This window comes from Cherax quadricarinatus, chromosome 83 (genome assembly GCF_038502225.1).
Source record: "Cherax quadricarinatus isolate ZL_2023a chromosome 83, ASM3850222v1, whole genome shotgun sequence".
In the NCBI taxonomy this organism is placed as follows: Eukaryota; Metazoa; Arthropoda; class Malacostraca; order Decapoda; family Parastacidae; genus Cherax; species Cherax quadricarinatus.
In genome coordinates, this window is record NC_091374.1 from 14,086,742 (window position 1) to 14,102,611 (window position 15,870).

A 15,870-nucleotide genomic window follows, 5' to 3' on the forward strand; every position below is an offset into this window, starting at 1 on the left:
TTCCCCGATCTTCATGACTGCATTTGGCGGGGTTAAATTCGAGGAGCCAGTTGCTGAACCAGGCTTATAGCCTGTCCAGGTCTCTTTGTACTCCTGCCTGATCCTCATCTGATTTGATTCCCCTCATAAACTTCACATCATCTGCAATCAAGGACACTTCTGAATCTATCCCTTCCATCATGTCATTCACATACACCAAAAATAGCAGTCTTCCTAGGACTGATCCCTGTGGGACCCCGCTTGTCACAGACGCCCACTGTGATACCTTATCACGTACCATGACTCGTTGTTGCCTGCTTGTCAGATATTCTCTGAGCCATTGCAGTACCCTTCGTGTTGTAAGTGCCTGATCCTCTAGCTTCCGCACTAATCTCTTGTGACCAAATCTAGTTCATTACCTTTGTAACTTCTCATGAGTGTGACCAGCTCTACCTGGAGCTCATTACCTTTGTAACTTGGTCATGATTGTGACCAGATCTAGTTCATTACCTTTGTAACTTGTTCAGCTATCAAAACTTTGGAGTCCAGTCCTTGGACCAACTATGTGCCTGTGTAATCTTTTTGACTACCGCCCACAGAATGGGTATGGGGTGACTACCGCCCACAGAATGGGTATAGGGTGATTACCGCCCACAGGATGGGTATGGGTCACTACCGCCCACAGGATGGGTATGGGGTGACTACCGCCCACAGGATGGGTACGGGGAGACTACCGCCCACAGGATGGGTATGGGGTGACTACCGCCCACAGAATGGGTATGGGGTGACTACCGCCCACAGGATGGGTATGGGGTGACTACCGCCCACAGGATGGGTATGGGGTGACTACCGCCCACAGGATGGGTATGGGGTACATATTAAAGATATAAAACAAAACAGTGATACAATAATAGCAATACACCAGCGGCAGTAGAAGTAGTAAGTAGGAACAACAAGAATATATAATAGCAACATGAACAGCAGCAACATGAACAGCAGCAACAAGAAGAGAAGCAGCAGTAGCAGCAGCAGCAGCAGCAGCAGCAGCAGCAGCAGCAGCAGTAGTAGTAACAGTAATATCTGAATGGAGAGTCATTACACCATCTTTCCCACAGTAGCTGCTGTCTGCGTCTGCTGGGAACGCTGACAAAATTACTGCACTACGGCGCTCCTCAGGATTAGCTGCGTGGGAGTGAAAGTTTCTGAGATAGAGAGAGAGAGAGAGAGAGAGAGAGAGAGCTGATGTAGGTAACAGCTCTTAACTTGTAAATAAGGTTAGCATCCCTAAACCTAACCTTATAGAACCCTGTGTAAGAGAGAGACTGAGGCTCCTCGCTCCCTCTTTAAGGCTACTACAGTTAATTCCTCTTCATTGAAGATGTACGTCACGTGGGCGTCATTGTCAATAGTAACGTGATTGGTGCCTTTTGTCGCCTCCTAGTGTACTACCTCTTAGGCTATTTATCTCTGGGAGCACCTTCTCTAATGTTATCAGCTTTTCCACCTACGTTTCTCTCTCTCTCTCTCTCTCTCTCTCTCTCTCTCTCTCTCTCTCTCTCTCTCTCTCTCTCTCTCTCTCTCTCTCTCTCTCTCTCTCTCTCTCTCTCTCTCTCTCGGTACTAACTTCGTTGATATACAAATTTGCTGTAATATTTTCCTGCAGTATGGTATCACATCCACTGTGCAGGGTTCTTGACACCCACTGTGTAAGGTCATTTAGAAACACTGAAGTTTTTTAGAACCACAATGTAAAGTTCTCTTTTAATATATATATATATATATATATATATATATATATATATATATATATGTGTGTGTGTGTGTGTGTGTGTGTGTGTGTGTGTGTGTGTGTGTGTGTGTGTGTGTGTGTGTGTGTGTGTGTGTGTGTGTGTGTGTGTGTGTCGTGCCGAATAGGCAGAACTTGCGATCTTGGCTTAAATAGCAAGGCTCATCTTGCCATATAGGACAAGCGAAAATTTGTGTATGCAATAATTTCGCCAAAATCATTCTGAACCTAACGAAAAAAATATATTTCACTGTGTTTGTTTAGTATTAAATTACTGTAAACAAATCTAAAATATATTTAGTTGGGTTAGGCTAAAATAAATTGTGCTTGTTATAATAAGGTTAGGTAAGTTTTCTAAGATTCTTCTGGAGCAAAATAAAAAAAATTTACATTAACATTAATGAAAAATATATATCTTTAAACGCATAAAAGAATATTTTAAAAATGGCTTAATTTTAAATGAGTTCTTGCTAATTGAAAAATTTTACCTATTCGGCATGATATATATATATATATATATATATATATATATATATATATATATATATATATATATATATATATATATATCAACACTGATCCATCGGGAGGCTTGGTCATGGACCGGGCAGCGGGGGCGTTGATCCCCGGAATAACCTCCAGGTAGCCAAGGACTCGAACCCATGCTGCTTTGGCCTGCCTCATGGTGGGCGAAAGCGCATGACGCCTTAATCCACTGGACCATACGATCCTTACAAGCAGGGCATCCAGCGGAACTGGATGTTGTACTCCCAACCCAAGGACACACGATGGTGTGGATGACTCTAGGTTAGTGCAGTGTTGTTATTGATCAATACCACTCGTTCGTGGTCACAATAATATAAAATACTGCTCGTTGAACTAGTACATCAAACAGGGACTAGGTTGAAGATGAGGTAATCAATCCCTCAGCAGAGGAGCATGTGTTTAGTGAGCGCCCCCGTGGCCCGGTCCCACTTTGGTGGGGTGTCTGGAATTCACGTAGAGTGGGAGGGAGAGAGAGAGAGAGAGGCACCATGGTGGGTGTCGTGCGCTGGGGGGTATGATGTCATGGTGTATTTTAAACTTACCATCTCTTTCACTGCTGCTTGTGTGTGTGTGTGTATGTGGCACTTTCTCTAGTTTCCTGATATGATTTATCATATATGGGTTCCATGCTGTGCTGCATACTCAAGGACTTGTCTCATACATGCTCTATGTAGGGTCGTGAATTTTCTTTTTGAAATTCCTGAATAGTGATTATATATATATATATATATATATATATATATATATATATATATATATATATATATATATATATATATATATATATATATATATATATATATATATATATATATATATATATGCAAAACAACCACTCTGAAAGAATAGAGAAATTCCAAGCGCTTTCGTGACTACTCACATTATCAAGGAACTATGAAAGTGAAGCATCCAAGGAAGCTATATAAGGGGTCGGCCAGCACCTCACTATCAAATCCCACAACGACCGACCCCTTATATAGCTTCCTTGGATGCTTCACTTTCATAGTTCCTTGATAATGTGAGTAGTCACGAAAGCGCTTGGAATTTCTCTATTCTTTCAGAGTGGTTGTTTTGCATATTTTGAAATCACCTGTTTACTGTGATCTTATTGCATATATATATATATATATATATATATATATATATATATATATATATATATATATATATATATATATATATATATATATATATATATATATATATATATATATATATATATATGTGTGTGTGTGTGTGTGTGTTTGTGTGTGTGTGTTTGTGTGTGTGTGTTTGTGTGTGTGTGTTTGTGTGTGTGTGTTTGTGTGTGTGTGTTTGTGTGTGTGTGTTTGTGTGTGTGTGTTTGTGTGTGTGTGTGTGTGTGTGTGTGTGTGTGTGTGTGTGTGTGTGTGTGTGTGTCGTGCCGAATAGGCAGAACTTGCGATCTTGGCTTAAATAGCAACGCTCATCTTGCCATATAGGACAAGCGAAAATTTGTGTATGCAATAATTTCGTCAAAATCATTCCGAACCTAACGAAAAAAATATATTTCACTGTGTTTGTTTAGTATTAAATTACTGTAAACAAATCTAAATTATATTTAGTTGAGTTAGGCTAAAATAAATTGTTCTTGTTATAATAAGGTTAGGTAAATTTTCTAAGATTCTTTTGATGAAAAATTAAAATTTTTTACATTGACATTAATGACAAAAATATATCTTTAAACGCATAATAGAAAATTTTAGAAAGAACTTAATTTTAAATGAGTTCTTGCTAATTGACCAGTTTTGCATATTCGGCACGACACACACACACACACACACACACACACACACACACACACACACACACACACACACACACACACACACACACACACACACACACACACACACAAAGATATATAATTTTTATATATATATATATATATATATATATATATATATATATATATATATATATATATATATATATATATATATTTTTTTTTATTTTTTTTATTATCACACCGGCCGATTCCCACCAAGGCAGGGTGGCCCGAAAAAGAAAAACTTTCACCATCATTCACTCCATCACTGTCTTGCCAGAAGGGTGCTTTACACTACAGTTTTTAAACTGCAACATTAACACCCCTCCTTCAGAGTGCAGGCACTGTACTTCCCATCTCCAGGACTCAAGTCCGGCCTGCCGGTTTCCCTGAATCCCTTCATAAATGTTACTTTGCTCACACTCCAACAGCACGTCAAGTATTAAAAACCATTTGTCTCCATTCACTCCTATCAAACACGCTCACGCATGCCTGCTGGAAGTCCAAGCCCCTCGCACACAAAACCTCCTTTACCCCCTCCCTCCAACCCTTCCTAGGCCGACCCCTACCCCGCCTTCCTTCCACTACAGACTGATACACTCTTGAAGTCATTCTGTTTCGCTCCATTCTCTCTACATGTCCGAACCACCTCAACAACCCTTCCTCAGCCCTCTGGACAACAGTTTTGGTAATCCCGCACCTCCTCCTAACTTCCAAACTACGAATTCTCTGCATTATATTCACACCACACATTGCCCTCAGACATGACATCTCCACTGCCTCCAGCCTTCTCCTCGCTGCAACATTCATCACCCACGCTTCACACCCATATAAGAGCGTTGGTAAAACTATACTCTCATACATTCCCCTCTTTGCCTCCAAGGACAAAGTTCTTTGTCTCCACAGACTCCTAAGTGCACCACTCACTCTGTTTCCCTCATCAATTCTATGATTCACCTCATCTTTCATAGACCCATCCGCTGACACGTCCACTCCCAAATATCTGAATACGTTCACCTCCTCCATACTCTCTCCCTCCAATCTGATATTCAATCTTTCATCACCTAATCTTTTTGTTATCCTCATAACCTTACTCTTTCCTGTATTCACCTTTAATTTTCTTCTTTTGCACACCCTACCAAATTCATCCACCAATCTCTGCAACTTCTCTTCAGAATCTCCCAAGAGCACAGTGTCATCAGCAAAGAGCAGCTGTGACAACTCCCACTTTGTGTGTGATTCTTTATCTTTTAACTCCACGCCTCTTGCCAAGACCCTCGCATTCACTTCTCTTACAACCCCATCTATAAATATACCAAACAACCACGGTGACATCACACATCCTTGTCTAAGGCCTACTTTTACTGGGAAAAAATTTCCCTCTTTCCTACATACTCTAACTTGAGCCTCACTATCCTCGTAAAAACTCTTGACTGCTTTCAGTAACCTACCTCCTACACCATACACTTGCAACATCTGCCACATTGCCCCCCTATCCACCCTGTCATACGCCTTTTCCAAATCCATAAATGCCACAAAGACCTCTTTAGCCTTATCTAAATACTGTTCACTTATATGTTTCACTGTAAACACCTGGTCCACACACCCCCTACCTTTCCTAAAGCCTATATATATATATATATATATATATATATATATATATATATATATATATATATATATATATATATATATATATATATATATATATATATATGATGGTAATATGGTTAGTTTGTAAGGTCTTTCACTCCTCACATCCCGTTCCCTCCTTCCATCCTCAGGCTGTTCCTTTCCTCGTCTTCGTCTTCTTTCTCACTGCCTTTCCCGTCTCTACCGTGTGTGAGTATTTGTACATTCCTGAGGAGAAATTTGCCTGATTAATGGTTGCTTGTGGCATGGTGGGGAGCTTTCCCTGCTTCCACCCTCCTTCCCTTTCCTTCCCTCCCTCCATCCGTCCCTCCGAGTTGGGTACCAAGGGTCACAGGTGGAAGGCAGAGGGAATAAAAGATGAGATTGAGTAATGTCTATTGTTCCTCTCAGCACTCTTCCCTCCACCAGTGTTGTGCCACAAGACTCTCAGCACTCTTCCCTCCACCAGTGTTGTGCCACAAGACTCTCAGCACTCTTCCCTCCACCAGTGTTGTGCCACAAGACTCTCAGCACTCTTCCCTCCACCAGTGTTGTGCCACAAGACTCTCAGCACTCTTCCCTCCACCAGTGTTGTGCCACAAAACTCTCTGCACTCTTCCCTCCACCAGTGTTGTGCCACAAGACTCTCAGCGCTCTTCCCTCCACCAGTGTTGTGCCACAAAACTCTCAGCACTCTTCCCTCCACCAGTGTTGTGCCACAAGACTCTCAGCACTATTCCCTCCACCAGTGTTGTGCCACAAGACTCTCAGCACTATTCTCTCCACCAGTGTTGAGCCACAAGACTCTCAGCACTCTTCCCTCCAGCAGTGTTGTGCCACAAGACTCTCAGCACTCTTCCCTCCACCAGTGTTGTGCCACAAGACTCTCAGCACTCTTCCCTCCACCAGTGTTGTGCCACAAGACTCTCAGCACTCTTCCCTCCACCAGTGTTGTGCCACAAGACTCTCAGCACTCTTCCCTCCACCAGTGTTGTGCCACAAGACTCTCAGCACTCTTCCCTCCACCAGTTTTGTGCCACAAGACTCTCAGCACTCTTCCCTCCACCAGTGTTGTGCCACAAGACTCTCAGCACTCTTCCCTCCACCAGTGTTGTGTCACAAGACTCTCAGCACTCTTCCCTCCACCAGTGTTGTGCCACAAGACTCTCAGCACTCTTCCCTCCACCAGTGTTGTGCCACAAGACTCTCAGCACTCTTCCCTCCACCAGTGTTGTGCCACAAGACTCTCAGCACTCTTCCCTCCACCAGTGTTGTGCCACAAGACTCTCAGCACTTCCCTCCACCAGTGTTGTACCACAAGACTCTCAGCACTCTTCCCTCCACCAGTGTTGTGCCACAAGACACTCAGCACTCTTCCCTCCACCAGTGTTGTGCCACAAGACTCTCAGCACTATTCCTTCCACCAGTGTTGTGCCACAAGACTCTCAGCACTCTTCCCTCTACCAGTGTTGTACCACAAGACTCTCAGCACTCTTCCCTCCACCAGTGTTGTGCCACAAGACTCTCAGCACTCTTCCCTCCACCAGTGTTGTACCACAAGACTCTCAGCACTCTTCCCTCCACCAGTGTTGTGCCACAAGACACTCAGCACTCTTCCCTCCACCAGTGTTGTGCCACAAGACTCTCAGCACTATTCCTTCCACCAGTGCTGTGCCACAAGACTCTCAGCACTCTTCCCTCTACCAGTGTTGTACCACAAGACTCTCAGCACTCTTCCCTCCACCAGTGTTGTACCACAAGACTCTCAGAACTCTTCCCTCCACCAGTGTTGTGCCACAAGACTCTCAGCACTCTTCCCTCCACCAGTGTTGTGCCACAAGACTCTCAGCACTCTTCCCTCCACCAGTGTTGTACCACAAGACTCAGAACTCTTCCCTCCACCAGTGTTTTTCCACAAGACTCTCAGCACTCTTCCCTCCACCAGTGTTGTGCCACAAGACTCTCAGCACTCTTCCATCCTCCAACAGTGTTGTACCACAAGACTCTCAACACTCTTCCTTCCACCAGTGTTGTACCACAAGACTCAGGACGCTTCCCTCCACCAGTGTTGTACCACAAGACTCAGGACGCTTCCCTCCACCAGTGTTGTGCCACAAGACTCTCAGCACTCTTCCCTCCACCAGTTTTTTTACCACAAGACTCTCTGTAGTCTTCCCTCCACCAGTGTTGTACCACAAGACTCAGTAGTCTTCCCTCCACCAGTGTTGTACCACAAGACTCAGTAGTCTTCCCTCCACCAGTGTTGTACCACAAGACTCAGTAGTCTTCCCTCCACCAGTGTTGTACCACAAGACACTCTTGTGTTATCCTTGCTCTTCCTTATGTACAACACGACTGAGTCATGTGTGTCTGTGTTCGTTGCTGGTGTATATCTGATGATGAGAAGCTATACCAGTAAAGAGTGGGAAGGCCCCTTCAATCATTGCACCAATGTTTAGACTAGTGGCTGTTAGAGTTCAACCCAGGCAATACAAGGTCTTTACATTAAGTAAGCAGTATTCAGACTGCTGTAGAGTAACAGTGAACTTCAGACAATGGAAAAGATCTTGGCATAAATATAGCTTTCAGCCTGGCATCACCAGCACATACGATCAGCTGCAGCATCATGTACTCAACTGACCAGCTTTTGATCAATATTCAGGACAGTTTATATGGAGGACCCTGTTATAGAGTATCCAGCACCACCATAGAGCCAACGCCTTAACAGGATAGAAAGTCTTAAGAGTTTTACCTGGAAACTAGACCCAGAGCTTGGAATGACTAGTTAAAACTAAAGAACAGGAGGAACAAACGAAATACAGTGACATTCATCCTTGTCGCAAAATATACAATGGGATAGAGCTCGAAAAACTGTACAGAGACCGACCCGTAGCTCGGTTGGTAACGCATTCAGCTCACACATTGAGGTCCTTAGTTCGATCCCCTGTACGGGTGGAAACATTAGGGTGTGTTTCCTTAAAGACACCTGTTATCCATGTTCACCTAGCAGCAAGTAAGTACCTTGATGTTAGCCGAATGTTGTGGGTAGCATCCTGGGAACAAAATTAACCTAAGTTACCCCGAAATGTTCTGCATAACAAGGGACTTTCTATATAGTAGTATGTGAAGATTGAGACACTTATGCAACATATGGGAATCTTTATTAAGGAAACGTTTCGCCACACCGTGACTTCATCAGTGCATTACAAACCATTTATCACATCTGTCAGACACTGCAACATCATGGGATCTTGATACAAGGAATTCGTACTTGTTTAACCTTTGACTGAAGACCTACTTACACTAGTGGATGGTTCCACTGTGATCCCGCCTCCTCCTGCTTCCACTCACCTGACTACAGTATATAAGCTACTTCTCCGGCCATATGCTGTACTTTCTACAAGAGTGGTGGACTGAACACATCGATTCCAGGCTGAGGGACTGATTACCTCAAACTCCTTACCCTTTTCTGCTTTGTATTGAACTGATGAAGCCACTGTGTGGCGAAACGTTTCCTTAATAAAGATTCCCATATGTTGCATAAGGGTCTCAATCTTCAACTTGTCGGTTTTCAAATGTCATTGATGTCAGCTATGGTCTGTATAAGTTGTGTCATGTAATTATAGATATAAAGTCATTATTATAGTATGTCACTGAAGTCAGCTTGGTCTTGTATAAGCTGTATCATGTGCTTGTAGAAATAAAGATTATTATTATTATTATTATTATTATTATTATTATTATTATTATTATTATTATTATTACAATATACAGATATCGTACTATCATTGTTATTATTGTTAAATTCATTGATATACAGAAGAGCCAGTAGTGGAGATAGAGAGGATCCAGTAGAGCCTTGTGAATGATGTTGAGAGAGAAAACGGTGCAGTAGAAGCACTGACTGCTGTACAACCACGTCAACATGAAGTACAAGCACTGACTGCTGTACAACCACGTCATCATGAAGTACAAGCACTTAACTGCTGTACAACCACGTCATCATGAAGTACAAGCACTAACTGCTGTACAACCACGTCAACATGAAGTACAAGCACTGACTGCTGTACAACCACGTCAACATGAAGTACAAGCACTGACTGCTGTACGACCACTTCAACATGAAGTACAAGCACTTAACTGCTGTACAACCACGTCATCATGAAGTACAAGCACTTAGCTGCTGTACAACCACGTCATCATGAAGTACAAGCACTTAACTGCTGTACAACCACGTCATCATGAAGTACAAGCACTAACTGCTGTACAACCACGTCAACATGAAGTACAAGCACTGACTGCTGTACAACCACGTCAACGTGAAGTACAAGCACTGACTGCTGTACAACCACGTCAACATGAAGTACAAGCACTGACTGCTGTACAACCACGTCAACATGAAGTACAAGCACTTAACTGCTGTACAACCACGTCATCATGAAGTACAAGCACTAACTGCTGTACAACCACGTCAACATGAAGTACAAGCACTGACTGCTGTACAATCACGTCAACATGAAGTACAAGCACTGACTGCTGTACAACCACGTCAACATGAAGTACAAGCACTTAACTGCTGTACAACCACGTCAACATGAAGTACAAGCACTGACTGCTGTACAACCACGTCAACATGAAGTACAAAAACTTGACTGCTATACAACCACGTCATCATGAAGTACAAGCACTGACTGCTGTACAACCACGTCAACATGAAGTACAAGCACTGACTGTTGTACAACCACGTCAACATGAAGTACAAGCACTGACTGCTGTACAACCACGTCAACATGAAGTACAAGCACTTAACTGCTGTACAACCACGTCATCATGAAGTACAAGCACTTAACTGCTGTACAACCACGTCATCATGAAGTACAAGCACTAACTGCTGTACAACCACGTCAACATGAAGTACAAGCACTGACTGCTGTACAACCACGTCAATATGAAGTACAAGCACTGACTGCTGTACAACCACGTCAACATGAAGTACAAGCACTTAACTGCTGTACAACCACGTCAACATGAAGTACAAGCACTGACTGCTGTACAACCACGTCAACATGAAGTACAAGCACTTAACTGCTGTACAAACACGTCATCATGAAGTACGAGCACTAACTGCTGTACAACCACGTCAACATGAAGTACAAGCACTGACTGCTGTACAATCACGACAACATGAAGTACAAGCACTGACTGCTGTACAACCACGTCAACATGAAGTACAAGCACTTAACTGCTGTACAACCACGTCAACATGAAGTACAAGCACTGACTGCTGTACAACCACGTCAACATGAAGTACAAGCACTTAACTGCTGTACAACCACGTCATCATGAAGTACAAGCACTTAACTGCTGTACAACCACGTCATCATGAAGTACAAGCACTAACTGCTGTACAACCACGTCAACATGAAGTACAAGCACTGACTGCTGTACAACCACGTCAACATGAAGTACAAGCACTAACTGCTGTACAACCACGTCAACATGAAGTACAAGCACTAACTGCTGTACAACCACGTCATCATGAAGTACAAGCACTTAACTGCTGTACAACCACGTCATCATGAAGTACAAGCACTAACTGCTGTACAACCACGTCAACATGAAGTACAAGCACTGACTGCTGTACAATCACGTCAACATGAAGTACAAGCACTTACTGCTGTACAACCACGTCAACATGAAGTACAAGCACTGACTGCTGTACAACCACGTCAACATGAAGTACAAGCACTGACTGCTGTACAACCACGTCAACATGAAGTACAAGCACTAACTGCTGTACAACCACGTCAACATGAAGTACAAGCACTGCTGTACAACCACGTCAACATGAAGTACAAGCACTGACTGCTGTACAACCACGTCAACATGAAGTACGAGCACTGACTGCTGTACAACCACGTCAACATGAAGTACAAGCACTAACTGCTGTACAACCACGTCAACATGAAGTACAAGCACTGCTGTACAACCACGTCAACATGAAGTACAAGCACTGACTGCTGTACAACCACGTCAACATGAAGTACAAGCACTGACTGCTGTACAACCACGTCAACAATCACCCTCGTAAGATGACAAGGAAACCTGTTACAAACTCTTCACTGTAGAGCCATAACTTAATAAATGTATAGCGGGCGAAACGTTAATGTCAGGTATACCGAGCAAAACATTATCTCAGTAAATAGCCCGTCCAGCACGTGTTGTTGACCACTACTCAACAGATACAGATAAATAACAAAAAGGCACAATACCGTGACTGCAACAATACACAAATAACCTGCACATAGGAGAGTGAAAATTACGGCAGCGTTTCCGTCCGACTTGTGACTATTAACTAGTCATACGCCAGTTAATGGTGACTAGTTAAATTAACGGTCCAGGTCGGACCGAAACGTCGTCATAAGTTTCTCTTGTGTGCAGGTTATTTATGTACAGATATAGATCTTTATTTCAAGATTACTGTACGAGACGTACAATTATATAATAATTGTATAATAATTATTTAATTTGAAGGCCCGTGAGATGCATAGCATTTCGGACAATTAATAACTGTAATTGTATGTAGTATACTGCGTGATTCTTGTGGGTTTAGCGCTTAGTTTTTCTTGTAATAATTGTATGTAGTATGCTGTATGATCCTTGTGGGTTTAGCGCTTAGTTTTGATTGTAATAATTGTATGGCGTATAGAGTCCAAGATGTCAGCACTAACAAGCAGGTACATCTGTCTGTCTTGTACATGAATGGAATATTCAAAGCAACTTAGAGATTTAAGGGGATCCTCAGGAATCCTCAGAGAGGGATGTCAGCAGAGATACAAAGAGGGATATCAGCAGGGATCCTCAGAGAGGGACATCAGCAGGAATGCTCAGAGAGGGATGTCAGCAGGGATACAGAGAGAGGGATATCAGCAGGGATCCTCAGAAAGGGATATCAGCAAAAATCCTCGGAGGGATATTAGCAGGGATCCAAAGAGGGATATCAGCAGGGATCCAAAGAGAGGGATATCAACAGGGATCCTCAGAGAGGGATATCAGCAGGGATCCTGAGGGATGGAGCTGAAAGGTCCTCTGCAAACTCCTAGCCTGGTAAATATATAGATGGAAGAAGTAACATCTAGATGGAACAAGTTATAGAGTGACATGTACTAGAAGAACAGCTAGTGTAGGCTTAGACGATATAACATTATACAAGTGAGAAGAAGAAATAACAAGGGAAATAAGATACGAGTTAGGTTAGGTTAGGTTAGGTTAGGTTTGTTAAGTTAGGTTAGGTAAGGTTTGTTAGGTAAGGTTTGTTCGGTTAGGTTAGGTAAGGTTTGTTAGGTTAGGTTAGGTAAGGTTTGTTAGGTTAGGTTAGGTAAGGTTTGTTAGGTTAGGTAAGGTTTGTTAGGTTAGGTAAGGTTTGTTCGGTTAGGTTAGGTAAGGTTTGTTAGGTTAGGTAAGGTTTGTTAAGTTAGGTTAGGTAAGGTTTGTTAGGTTAGGTTAGGTAAGGTTTGTTAAGTTAGGTTAGGTAAGGTTTGTTAGGTTAGGTTAGGTAAGGTTTGTTAAGTTAGGTTAGGTAAGGTTTGTTAAGTTAGGTTAGGTAAGGTTTGTTAGGTTAGGTTAGGTAAGGTTTGTTCGGCTAGGTTAGGTAAGGTTTGTTAGGTTAGGTTAGGTAAGGTTTGTTAGGTTAGGTTAGGTAAGGTTTGTTAGGTTAGGTTAGGTAAGGTTTGTTAGGTTAGGTTAGGTAAGGTTTGTTCGGTTAGGTTTGGTAAGGTTTGTTAGGTTAGGGTAGGTAAGGTTTGTTAGGTTAGGTAAGGTTTGTTCGGCTAGGTTAGGTAAGGTTTGTTAGGTTAGGTTAGGTAAGGTTTGTTAGGTAAGGTTTGTTCGGTTAGGTTAGTTAAGTTTATCAGGAAACAGGACAAGTGTTTCCTGATGCAGGTCTTAGTCATATGAAGACCCGCAGATGGAACTTTTGGTCATCTGACCGAGGCCTTCTGCTGGCTTACCCCTCCATCACTTTAAAAAAATAAGGTTAAGATACTGGTTATAAGGTTTTATTGGGATTATTAAGACATACGTATGATAAGCCAAGAGAAGCCAGTATAAAGCCACTGCTTGGATAGGTAAGTACCTTCCACTACATCGTTACATATTGGGTCATACAGTACCTGTCACTGAAGGATTAGAAGCGAGCCCAGAAGCTGCATCTCAACTCCGAAATAACTTTAATTGTGGGGTGTGATGTTGGGGGGTTTTCAGATGTGGGGATGTTGGAGTGTATGACTGGGTGATTGTGGAATGATGTGTGGGGGTGTCGCAGTGTATAAAGGGGTGATTGTGGAGTGATGTGTGGGGGTGTTCCCAGGTGTGGGTGTGTCGCAGTGTATAAGGGGGTGATTGTGGAGTGATGTGTGTGGGTGTTCCCAGGTGTGGGTGTGTCGCAGTGTATAAGGGGGTGATTGTAGAGTGATGTGTGGGGGTGTTCCCAGGTGTGGGGGTGTCGCAGTGTATAAGGGGTGATTGTGGAGTGATGTGTGTGGGTGTTCCCAGGTGTGGGTGTGTCGCAGTGTATAAGGGGGTGATTGTGGAGTGATGTGTGGGGGTGTTCCCAGGTGTGGGGGTGTCGCAGTGTATAAGGGGGTGATTGTGGAGTGATGCGTGGGGGTGTCACAATGTATAAGGGGGTGATTTTGGGTTGTGTTGGGGTGTACAAAGGGGTGATTATGGTGTTTGAGTGTTGTCAGCGTGTAATGGAGGTTAAGACTGCAGTGACCAAGAAAGTGCCACAGGTGATGTCTGTGAGGGTCAGCAGCAGATATGTGACCCTGGTCATACTTCACTGTGTCACCTTGATTATGCTTCACTATGTGACCTTCATCATATCTCAGTATCAGAATAATAACGTGGCCTCCAAACATTGCTCAAGTCACCATATTGTGTGACCTTCAGATGGCTTTGGCCGCAAATTGCGACCACCAGAGAGAGAGAGAGAGAGAGAGAGAGAGAGAGAGAGAGAGAGAGAGAGAGAGTCAATGAGAGAACATGAATGAGAATGTCAATTTGACACTTGGGTATCTTTATTGTGGAAACATTTCGCTATAGTGGCATCATCACTCCAATACAAAGAAGAATAGTGAAGATTAGAAGGAGATTGAGGTAATCAGTCCCTCAGCCTGGAGTCGATGTAATGTATGAGGGATGAGGGACATTAACGTTGGTGGTGTTCTGGCACAAACAGTATTATCAAACACAAACATACACTCGCCAAACACCTTCCTACGTGTTGACTTAAATAACTTGCAGTACATAAGCGCAATTGTGCGCCTAACTGTACGCACACCTGCACATACACAACTGTACGCATAACTATATACAGAACTGTACACACACACACATAACTAAACACACACAACTGCACAAATAACTGTATATACGACTATAAACACACAACTGTACAAATAACCGTACACACATAACTGTACAGACAAGTGTACACATAACTGTACACTTAACAGTACTAGTGGGTGGGTGGGCCCATTCAGCTCTCAGCACACCCTGACCAACATGCTGATTATCATGTAATGCATTTAATATACATAATAAAATAGGTAATATAGATGGTGATATGTTAGGTAATTATATATTAGACTGATGCAGTTGCATAGTTATGTCCCCTCACACACACATAACTCATAAGTGCACGTAATACTTATGAAGAAAACACTGGATGGTTTCCACCGAAAAGCGTGACGCACCGTGATGTTGGTGAAGGGCTCTTAATCAGAGGAATGGGAGTTGCCTTCTCTTTTCGTCAAACCTGATTACCTCCCATTATCTATTCTTATGGTGTTCCTATGCTGGTAGTAACGGGTTCTGTCACCCGTTAACGGGTTCTTACATTTACATTATGTTTATGTTTTAGTTAGGTACTGATGGAACAGGTTACCTGGTGTTGGCTAGTGTGTTAGGTACCAGTGGAACAGGTTACCTGGTGTTGGCTAGTGTGTTAGGTACCAGTGGAACAGGTTACCTGGTGTTGGCTAGTGTGTTAGGTAACAGTGGAACAGGTTACCTGGTGTTGGCTAGTGTGTTAGGTAACAGTGGAACAGGTTACCTGGTGTTGGCTAGTGTGTTAGGT

The 15,870-nt window shown here is 42.9% G+C and overlaps 1 protein-coding gene across 1 annotated transcript in view; it reads left to right on the plus strand.

Moving 5' to 3' along the window:
- The window catches only part of Hr3 (Hormone receptor 3), a 605,631-nt gene that overhangs the window by 80,505 nt on the left and 509,256 nt on the right, over positions 1-15,870 (plus strand). The window lies entirely within an intron of this gene.